Raw genomic sequence first — 11,710 nt, forward strand, 5'->3', positions numbered from 1 at the left:
ATTGTTAATTTTATTTTAGGAAAATGAGAATTAGTAATGCCCATTTACTAGTTGAGATTTTCCTGAGAGATTTTTGGTCATTATTTTGGACAGAGCATTTCCAGGAATTATGGAAACCGAATTTGGAATATATTGAATATCTTTGAGAATATTTTCGGTTTTGGAAATTCCTTGTTGTCCAAACTTCCCTTTCTATAAATACTTGAAGTTTGCATTTCTAGCAAACTAATCCTTCGTGACAGCAAACTTCCTCGGTTGTGTTGTTACTGGTGTAGCCACCTATTCGGAGAGGAGAGTAACCTAATTAGGAAAATTCTCTTACGACCGCTCAATTTAAAGTATTATTTGGTATTGAGAAGCTCTACGAGTACCGTTGGTGGGAAACTAGATAATTGTGATTTATCTTGTGTTTTCGATTGATTTGATTGACTAACGGTGGTTGAAGTTTGATTGCACCTAGTTTATTTATGCTTGGGAATCTTCTCTTCTGATATAAGATTCACTCAAACTAGATCGAAGTTTCGACAGGGATCTTTATACTGTTATTAGTGCTAAAGAGGATCTTGTGATAATCCATTGTTAACAGACTCTGTTTTGTGCGTGATTGATCACAAGAGATTCAAGTTGTTGTGTGCAGGTGTTTATTGAAGATCTAAGAAGATTTGAAGACAAAGAAGATATTGAAGATTTCTGATTTGGGTTTCATAATCTTTGGTGTGCACAATACTTGTTTCGGTATAAGATGATCCAACTATAATTGGTTTTCCTTGTATATTGGATTGATTAGTTGTGTAGATCGGCATCAATACAATTCTTTGTGATTAAAATTATTGATTGCAAAATATTAACAATTACTTCGGTAGTTTAACATAAGATAGATCTAAGAACCTGACGAAGGAGTTTATGTTAAGATAAACAGAAGAGCCTTTGTCCGACTTACATCACTTGGTTGAATAGAGTTGATACCAAACAGATTTGTTGTTCCTTTACTGTTTGGAATACGAACCAAAGGAATTGTTCCAAGTATGTGACTTATTCATAAGTTGGAGGCGTGGGAATACAGACGGGACTAGGTGAACTATAGGTTTAGTTTCTTGGTCTCAACTATACGAAGTTGGTTTAATTTTGTGTAGCGTATTAATCCTGAGAGTATTCAATTCTAGACAAGGTCCCGGGGTTTTTCTGCATTTTCGGTTTCCTCGTTAACAAAATCTTGTTGTTTCATTTACTTTATATTTCCGCACTATAATTGTTCTATTATAATTAAAGTAAATTACACAAACGTTAATTCCTATTTACTTGATAAACAATCCTACTGTGTTTGGTTAAGTCCGAACCTTTTTATTAAGTAAACATACTTCGTTGTTGTATTTTCTTGATCTCGTATCCATAGACGATCACACGAAGTGTGAACCGATTAGTTGCATTGTCTCGACTCAGTCCATAGACAATCACTTTCGGAGAAAGGACTTATAGGTAGGAAAAGTTTTAGCTTGAGGTATATTTGGGTACCCTCTCCTTTTCAATTAGCCATAGTTCCTATTTCACTGATATAATTCCATTGATTTAACCTCTTTTCATGGTATATTGAACCATAAAGAAAGGTTGATAGGAATTCTGGTCTACTAGGATTGGCAGAGATGATAGCATTGATCATTTTATTAGCGTTTTGAACAATTTATAGGTTGAAACCCGTCATCCATAAAAGAGCAATACCTCTCGAAAGGCCAATCGAGGGAAATATCCAATTATTAGGATACCTGAACCTTCTGAGGTATTGACTCATTTTGTTGATGTCATTCTTGGTTACACACAAGAAAATTATATCTGGATTTTGACTTCTAATAAAATTTGCAAATGCAGTTCTAGTAGCAGGGTTGCCGAAGCCCTGGAAATTCCACGACAAGATTCTCATGAAGTAGAAGAGAGAATAATTACTAGGACTGCAATAGAAAGTATTCAACAATGACAAACAATAGACATTGTGGTCTTTAGAGCTGAAAAGAAGATTTATAAACCAAGAAATGCAGGTGTGATTTTTGTACTGACCAAACACAAATGGATTACAGACTTCCTGATGTTGCATAAAAAAAGAATTACTATCCATATAGCTACTAGTGACAGAACAAGCAAAATTAAACACAGCAGGATGATTCACACATAAACCACAAACATCAAAATTAAGAAATGAAGAGTTTATATGAGGATAAGTTGCAGCAGGACTGTTATTTCCCAGGACTAAGACTTTGTCACAATAATAGTAATTTTGAACCCTAGAATTGCATTCATCTAAATTAAAAAATCGGGGAGTTCGATTGGGGGAAAAGTAATTCAAAACCATAGATGTAAAGCTAGTATCTATCTTAGTGAAGGTGATTAAAATTAATTTTAAAGTATAAAAAATCGAAGGAAAGGGATTAAGAAAAACCTGATTAGCAGTACTCATGTGAGATTCAGTAACTGGGAGATGGATATTTCCATTTGGTCCTCGACCTCCATGTTCTACATCCTTCATGTTCAAATCCCCGTCAAGATTATTAATAGCAGAAATCTCTGATTGACCACCTCTACCAGTATTAGGGTTTTATAGATTAGGGATTTGAGAATTTGGTTGTTGAGGGTTATCTAACAGAACATAATTATCTTCAATCCCATTTTCACGACTTCTCTTGTATTTCCTATAATCTGGGCCATCCTCCTCATCTAGTGGGCCATCAGTAACAGAACCAGAAGGCCCATCACTAGTTTCTGCTCCTTCGTTTCTTTGCATTTCCTCCACCATATGTGCATGTTTTGCGTAATAATCTGCAAACTGGGAATCTGTCATTTTAAATATGAAGAGATCCCATGCTCTCTCCTCACACATCTCATCATCATGATCAACTACAAAACAATCTTGACAATGCTTCTCGGTTGTTTTTCAAAGTGGCACTTCACCCAAATTTTTTGTTTGGCAGCATTCCACAACCAATTACCTCTTTTCAGTGGCTTGCTTAGGTCAACTTCTAATTTCGCATTGACACATCTACCTCTGATACCGTAACCTCTTTTTCCTTCCTCAACAACTAACCTCCCCATGTCTTGACATAATTTTTCTATGATCCCCCTGTCTATATGTTCTATTCATATGCATGTGATCAATACAGAAAATACTTGATGTGTAAACTTGTAATCATTCAATGGTATTGAGGACACATAGTTTTGAAGAACAATGAGGCGATCACTGATATACCATGGGGCTTTCTTAATTACTGCTTCCTCTTCTGAGTTTCGAAACTTCAAAACAAACATATTACGACCCATCACAAATATCTCAACTCTTTTTTGTTTCCTCTACATGATCTTGATTTCCTTCTTCACCACATCGGTATCTATTGTATGCTTTGCTTTGATTTTCCCAATAAGACTGTTGATCCATTGGTTGGTTGCAGCATCAATCTCAGCTACAGATATGAGACTACCTCTCAGGGAATTTGGGTTCCTTACATCTAAGTTAGTATCTCTCATCATTCTAGTAAGCGCTGATAGATGGAGTCTTAAGCTTTGAGACATGGTTTCTTTGCTGATAAAAGATATGATAGGTATAGAATTGGAGTTTTTGGTTTCTGTTTTATAGATGGGATTAGGTTTAGGGTTTGAAAAGCTGAAACAGAATATACCAAATATTGCGAGATTTTTTTGACTAAAATCATGAGTTGTATATAGATATTTCGGAGAAGAATAGGCTTTAATTTAGGAAGATGAAATTCAAAAATTTGAATACTCTATTAGTATTTGAAAGGACGAAAATACCCCTACTGAAATGCATCATGATCTTATGGGTTACAAGAAAATGGTGATGGATTGTGGATTGACAATGTTTTTTCTTTATGGAACGAATATAATAGTTGCTGGTAGTATCAACCACTGAGATATGGGTCAAACCTATAGAGATGGAGACGAATAACACCATTGTTATTAGCTTAATATTACTTGTTGCAGATATGAACATGGTCATAATCAAAGATTATGAAAATACTATTGTTTTTGATGAGATATAGAAACCAAATGCACCACTGCTCCCGATAGACCACCACTGGATCACTACTTGAATCACACAAGTACTACAAATCACAAAGTTATCTTTCCATAAAAAAGATTAAAACATGAAAACTAAGTAAGGGAAAAATTAAACAAAGATAGATAAGAAGAAAGAAAGACCAGAAATCAAAACATTAAGAAAAGAAATCAAACCGTAAAGAAATCGAATCCCCCAGTTTTAATCAAATTTGGTTTTTTTTGCAAGCTGCAAAAGATGATATATGGTCTTCAGCAACAAAAACATTATTCGGTGATTTACCAGTTTGTAATACTCATTTACTTAATCATTTAATAAGTAAAATCTACACACTTTGTAACTTGCTGGTCTATGAATAAGTTTTGTACATTTTGTTTTGTTTCAAGAAAAGAGGACAGATGGATGATTCAGATGAACTGATTGCTGAAAATTCTGATGATGAAATTGAACAATCATTATCATTGATTGCTAGAAAGATTCGAGATCTCTTAAAGAAAAGAAATAAGAAATTCATAAAGGATACTCATCATTCTTCCCGTTCACATGATCGAGTCCCTGTCAAAAAGGATCAGGAAGAAGATGATGAATATCAGCCTTAGTGCTTCAAGTGTAAAGGGTTTGGTCATATTACTAAAGACTGTCCCAATCTTAAGAAATACACTGGAAGCAAGGCTATGGCTGTAACTCTAGATGACAACTCTGATTAATATGATTCTGAAGAAGAAGAAACAACTAATATTGCATTATTTGTCAATCTTATTTATTCCTCCTCCATTAGTTATTTACCCATTTTAAAAATGGACATGTCTTCCGATGTTATTAAATCATCTAATGGTAAAGGGAAAAATAAGACAAGATGCAAAAACTGTCTCAAAAACAGAATTGCTAAAAGTTGCATATGCAACTTCTGTCAATCTCAAGATACTTCGTTAGTTCGAGGTAACAAAAGGAGATCCTTTCATACTATACTATATCAAGAACACTCTGGTTGTCCAAAATTCCATAATGAGAGAAAATCTCATACTAATACCAACTGATCGGTATTAGAATTCTTTCCTCACCACGTGTGCCAAATCTTTGAGTGAGGAAGAAGAAAAATCAAGGCACTTATGTGTAGATTATGGGAATAAAATCTAGTAATTGAAATTTTTTGAGATATTCGTATTATAGGAATATTATATCTTTGGATGTATGGAAATTATAAAAAGATAATTCTCCTTCTTTGGTCATTCCTTGTCCGAATCATAAGTCTAGATCCAACATCTTCTCTTGATAAGATGCTAGATCAGAAAGATCAACTTAAGAATAAGTCTGCATCTTCTCTTGATATTAAGAGTAAAATCAAAAAGAGAGATTGGATTAGCAAGAAGGAAAGAGAGAATATGCTGAAGAAAGATCAGTGTATTGAAGCATTGACACACTTCCGCGTTCAATCAAAAACAGAATTAGATGCTCTTGCAGAATCTTTCACGAAAAATTTTCAGCTGCAAGAAATTCTGGTCAAGCAACAAGGTTATCTACTTGAAGAAATTCACAAGCTGAAGACTGAAATAAATAATCTTACTTCCTTTAGCATTGATACGAAGGATTGAGTTGCAAAGAAAATAGACATCAGTTTTTGATTTCTTTCAATAATTGTATAAGGTTTATTATGAATAAAACTATCTTATTTTATGAATAAAATTATTAGTTTATAATTTTTCTTGTGATAGTTTTCGATTACATAGCCTGAATGCTTTATCTTATTGCTATGTATGTTTATGGGATGTTTGATTTCGGTTTTCATGACCTTAATATTCGATCTCATATGGTGTGAGCCCTTATGGTTTGGGTGACTTTTTGATTTAGCAGGATTAAGTTCTAGCCCATGTTGGTAGGCTTTATCATAGGATCATAAGGGGTTCTGATTGAAACTAATATGTGAAAAGTCACAATATGTTGAATCTTTTGGTTTAGCATAAAATCATATGAGTTTCGGGGTTTCAACTTTTGCATTGCATTAGTTAAAACCAGTTTTCAACCTTTCTCTGGTAAAGGTTGGTCCTTGTTGTTGTTATTTTGTTTTGGCGAGAGGATGACAACACAACGGGAGAGAGTTCTAATGTGAACTTGCGCTTAATGACATATCTTTTGGGGTGAAGAGGATGCGGAACTTGAGGTAACGAATTTGTTAGTTAATCGTTTTCCTGTTTAAGAAAAGCCTGATTTTATTGCATATATTTATTGATTTTGCTTAAAAAATTTTCTGTACAATTGATGTTTATTCCATTATTTGTGTATGGATGTGTGTGTGATTCAATTGTTTCCGGTTAAGAAAAACTATTGTTATCTTGCTTTATTGTTTGGTATCAATTGTTTAGGCTTACAAATTTTCAGTGCAATTGCGGTATTATAATGTCTATGTTTGTTTCAATTGCTTCCGGTTGAGGTAAATAATTATGCAAGTTGATTATTTGGTTCTTATGAATTGTTTATGGCTTAACAAAAGAGTTTTCGGGATGAATTGTTTAGTCCAATTCGTTTCCGGATAAGAGAAACTAAGTTAATTCTGATCTTAGTTAGACTTATCAAAATGGAGGTTTCGGTTATTCAAGTCTAATCGAATGCCTTAACAAGAAATGCTAGTTAACTAACCTAGTACTTGTCTTGTTTAAAAGTGAAAAGTCTAAGTTATTATTTGAATAATTAGAACCTGATGAGAAAAATAGAGTCAATTCTGATCTTTATTTTGGTCTTATTGCACAAGCGATTGTATTTGTACAATCCGTTTAGCAAAGGAACTAAGGTGCTTAGTCGATTTTTGGTTTGTTAAACTATTGGGGAAAATTGCTTCGGGAAATTGTTTCCTTGGTAACATATCAAAACAAAATTACTTTGTAGTTTCGGTTTTGATATTGGTTATCAAAAATGGTGTGTGGAACCCTCGTGCTTAACTCTTATAGGTTTTGCAAGTCTTTTGATATTTGTAAGATCCTTTCGTTTTGTCCTTTATTTTCTCGTACCTTTGTCATTTTGTGACAAAAAGGGGGAGAAATATATGGAGTAAACAAGTGATATTGATTTGGTATCACTAAGGAAAGGACAATGGTTCTTAAACGTTATATCTAACGAAAGAGTAAAGCATAGACTAAGGGGGAGTAACATATCATATGATGATGGAAATAACAAAGACGTGCGGATTGAAAATATACCTATCTTACCTTTAGGGGGGGGGTATTAGCTTTGCTATTATAATGTCAACATCGGCATTTATGGATTAAATGTATACAGGTTATTGTGCTGTTGAATTTGGGAATCAAGCTATGTGTAATGAATTCTTATAATTTATTTATCCATATGATGTAAGAGTTTTGTCACTAAAATTGACAAAGGGGGAGATTGTTAGAGCATAGCTTGGTTGAACCCGCCAAACGTTGGTATGTCAAGTTTGGTTGTCATATTTTAGTGAATCAAAACTCATTCAAAGAGTCGCTTGATTATTTACTAGAGTCAACTTCGTATAGGTTAGCTTGAAAGTATTAGGATATGAGACATTACAAGTATTACGTGAATACTTGAAGAATGTTAAGAAGTAAGGAGATACAACGACGACATCATCATTCCTCTTGAGGTTAGTAATATTTGACTTGAACTATTTCATTCGTAACGTATCTTTCAAGTCGTGCATACTGAAAACATAACTGCGAAGCTGTGAATGATTATACTCTAGTTACACGTAGTATTAAGGAATACAATAGGAAGTATAACGCTTATATTTTGAACTTCGTATATAAGTGTTTGAGGGTGAAAAAGATTTCTGCTGATTTTGGTAATTTCAGGTGTGTGGGTGAGAAACGAGTTTAAACCCAAAACAATGTACTGCAAGGGAGTACTTTAGATTCGAGAGATCAATCTGTACAAATCCGGCCTAAACCAAGAAATGGACGTTCCAGATTTTCTTCGGTCACAAAGTCAAGGAGAAGGGTTGGTTTTTGGGAGGGAAGCGAAGAGAGTGTTGAGACCAGAATAGTTGATTCTGGAAGAGTAGTTGTTTCACGACTTGTATTAGAAAGTGGGAAGCTAACAGAAGGAAAGCTAGCAAATATTTTCTGAGTGTTGTATCCTCCTGACCTGAACTTGTTTTCGGTGGAAATAGGTAATGCCTATTTATACAAGTCGAAGTGAAATGTACTCTAGTCTCATTAAAAAATGGAAAACCGGTGAGTAAATGGGAGGAGGTGGTAACCGGTAATGCCTGGAATTGATGTTCATAAAAGAAAGTGTTTCACCATTACTCCATGTATTTACTAACCTCCTCATCCTTACAAAACTTTCTTATAACGGGCGTAGTGTACGCCGCAATACCCAATGAGCATCCCCCAGTTTGTGACATGCATCGATGTCTCGAGTGTTTTTGTGGAAAACATGTAGCACGTTGTTGTTGTCTGGCAAGTTGAGCTTGGGAGACTCGCCGGCTCGGTGGTGACCTTCGACGGTCGAGATTTTGCATCTTAAGAGGAAAGGTAGCCGTTGATTATGGCAACCCTTCATTTGGTAGCCAGTGGCATGAAAGCATGATCAGTATGACTTTAATATGGCCTTGTTTAGGCGCGTCCAAAAGTTAGGGTTTTGGCTTTGTTTAGACGCGACCAGACTAGGGCCAAAGGTTACCATGCGTTAGCTGGTAACCTTGCACGGCTAAGATCTGCACCTTAGATGAAAAAGTGGTCGTTGATTGTTGCAGGCCTTCGTTTTGGTAGCCGCATAGGGAAGGCCGGTATGGCGTGGCCAAAACTACGACCAAAGGTTACCATGCGTTGTTTGGCAACCTTGGACGGATAGGATTCGCATATAGGATGGAAGGGTGGTCGTTGATCGTCAAACGCCTTCGTTTTGGTAGCCACATAGGGAAGGCCGGCATGGTATGGCGCGACAAGGTGGTTGGCATGCCATTAGCACATGTGGCATGACATGCCTTGGCGCGGTTTGGCGTGGCCAAAACTAGAGTTTTGGGCAAAAGGTTACCATGCTTGGTTTGGCGACCTTGGACGACTAGGATTTGCATATAGGATGGAAGGGTGGTCATTGATCATCGCACGCCTTTATTTTGGTAGCCGCGTAGGGAGGGCCCGCATGGTATGGCGCGGAAAGGTGGTTGGTATGCCATTGGCACATGTGGCATGGCATGCATTGGCGCAGTTTGGCGTGGCCAAAACTAGGGTTTTGGGACAAAGGTTACCATACGTTTTTTGGAGACCTTGGACGGATAGGATTTGCATCTAGGATGGAAGAGCGGTCATTGATCTTCGCAAACCTTTGTTTTGGTAGCCGCATAGGGAAGGCCGACATGGTATGGCGCGACAAGGTGGTTGGCATGCCATTGGCACATGTGGCATGGCATGCCTTGGCGTGGACAAAACTAGAGTTTTGGGCCAAAGGTTACCATGCGTGTTTTGGCGACCTTGGACGGCTAGGATTTGCATCTAGGATGGAAGGGTGGTCGTTGATCGTCGCACGCCTTCGTTTTGGTATCCGCGTAGGGAAGTCCAGCATGGTGGGGCCAAGGCAAATGGCACGGATGGCTTGGCATAGTGGGGCCAAGGTTTTGGCACGGACGGCTTGGCATGGTGGGGCCAAGGCAAGGTGTGGTTGGCTTGGCATGGTGGAGCCAAGGGTTTGGCATGCCATTGGCGCATGGTGCGGCTAGCATGGTTGGGGCCAAGGTAAGGTGCGGTTGGCTTGGCATGGTGGGACCAAGGGTTTGGCATGCCACTGGCGCATGGTGCGGCTAGCATGGTTTGCCATTGGCACAATGGTGCGGCTGGCATGGTTGGCATGCCTTAGCACAGATATGTGGCTGACATGGTTTTCTATTGGCACAGTGGTGCGGCTGGCATGGTTGGCATACCTTGGCGCGGAGATGTGGCTGGCATGATTTTCCATTGGCACAGTACTGCGACTGGCATGGTTGGCATGCCTTGGCGCGGAGATGTGGCTGGCATGGTTGGCATGCCTTGGCGCGGAGATGTCGCTGGCATGGTTTGTCATTGGCACAGTGGTGCGGCTGGCATACCTTAGCGCGGAGATGTGGTTGGCATGGTTGGCATGCCTTGGCGCGGAGATGTGGCTGGCATGGTTTGCCATTGGCAAAGTGGTGCGGCTGGAATGGTTGGCATGCCTTGGCACGGTAGCATGAGAATTAGGGTTTGGCATAAATGATGTCGGTCAATGTTAAGGGTTCTGCCGTGGAACATGGCACATAAAAAAAAAGGTACCCTGGTAATTCTTACGTAGGCATGCTGATCGATTCAATAAATATGCTAATGGTCATAGTGACGTCATGTCAGATGTGTGGTTTTACGTTTTTAACCCTAAGCTAAAAACCACCATCAACTTTAAGTCCCCTGCTTAGCTCGGAAAGGGAGTATAGTTGCGAGGTAAGCATAAGATGGTGACATGCTAGGACAAAAATCGAAACAACAAATCGTGAAAAGATGGTCAGGAAGGTCCGAGTAACCTTTTTCGAGAGGTAAAGAGAGTTTGTGCTTCCCGTGTTGGCGGCCTTGCATAAATTGTACTGGTGGTGCAGACCGTGGAGTGGTGAGATGAAAATCGTCGGCTTATTCTGGTCATGCATCACCTTGGCTGGGTTAGGGAACATCGTGACACTGGCTTGGAGAGTTTGTTGGTGTTGGCGCAGCAAGTCATGGCGCGACACGTTGGTGCAAGGCATGACGCGGTTTGGCGAGGCAAGCGTGGCGCAGATGATGGTGCAAGGCATGACACGGTTTGGTGAGGCAAAGAATGCGCGGACATCTTGGACCAGTAGTAGCTTGTCTTTGCGGTCATGGTTGTGTATTTTCCTTACGTGACTCACATAGGAAGTTCTTTCCTTATTCAAAACCCCACAAGTATTATGCCCGTAGAAAGGGGGCGTTATTACTTCTCTTCATGTCACCTTGTCGGTTTTTTTTTTCAAGTTTCGGTGCTGGCGGCAGAGAAGTAACAATGCGGGCAAGCGTGTCTTAAACATGTACTTCCACATTTTCTCACCAAACCCTAATTTACCTCACGTGGCCAGGCATTCCCTTATGTTCGCTAGTAGAAAACAGTTTCATTAGAATCTGATATCACGCCTCAATCTGCGTCTGGTATGAGGCTTTCCTTTTCGGGACCTCATCGCTCTGTTGGTTATAAGAGATGATCTTGAATCCTTCATTTGCACAGGCCGTGCTGAAATCATGTCTATCCTATATTCTTTCTCTGGTTTTGTAGCGCATAATGGGATCTTCCAATGACAGACATGTCTCCCATTTTTCGGGGAGAAACTTTGGAATCGACGAAAACCAGTCTTCTTCTCATGGGGAGGCTTTGAATAGAATTGAATCTCTGTTTGAGGGTGAAAACGATTTCTACTGATTTTGGTAATTTCGGGTGTGTGGTTGAGAAATGAGTTTAAACCCTAAATAATATACTGCAAGGGAGTACTTTAGATTCGAGAGATCAATCTGTACAAATCCGGCCTAAACCAAGAAATGGCCATTTCAGAATTGCTTCGGTCACAAAGTGAAGGAGAAGGGTTGGTTTTGGGGAGGGAAGTGAAGAGAATGTTGAGACCAGAATAGTTGTTTCACGACTAGTGTCAGAAAGTGGGAAGCTAACAGATGGAAAGCT

Source organism: Papaver somniferum, unplaced genomic scaffold, assembly GCF_003573695.1.
Source record: "Papaver somniferum cultivar HN1 unplaced genomic scaffold, ASM357369v1 unplaced-scaffold_137, whole genome shotgun sequence".
NCBI lineage: Eukaryota > Viridiplantae > Streptophyta > Magnoliopsida > Ranunculales > Papaveraceae > Papaver > Papaver somniferum.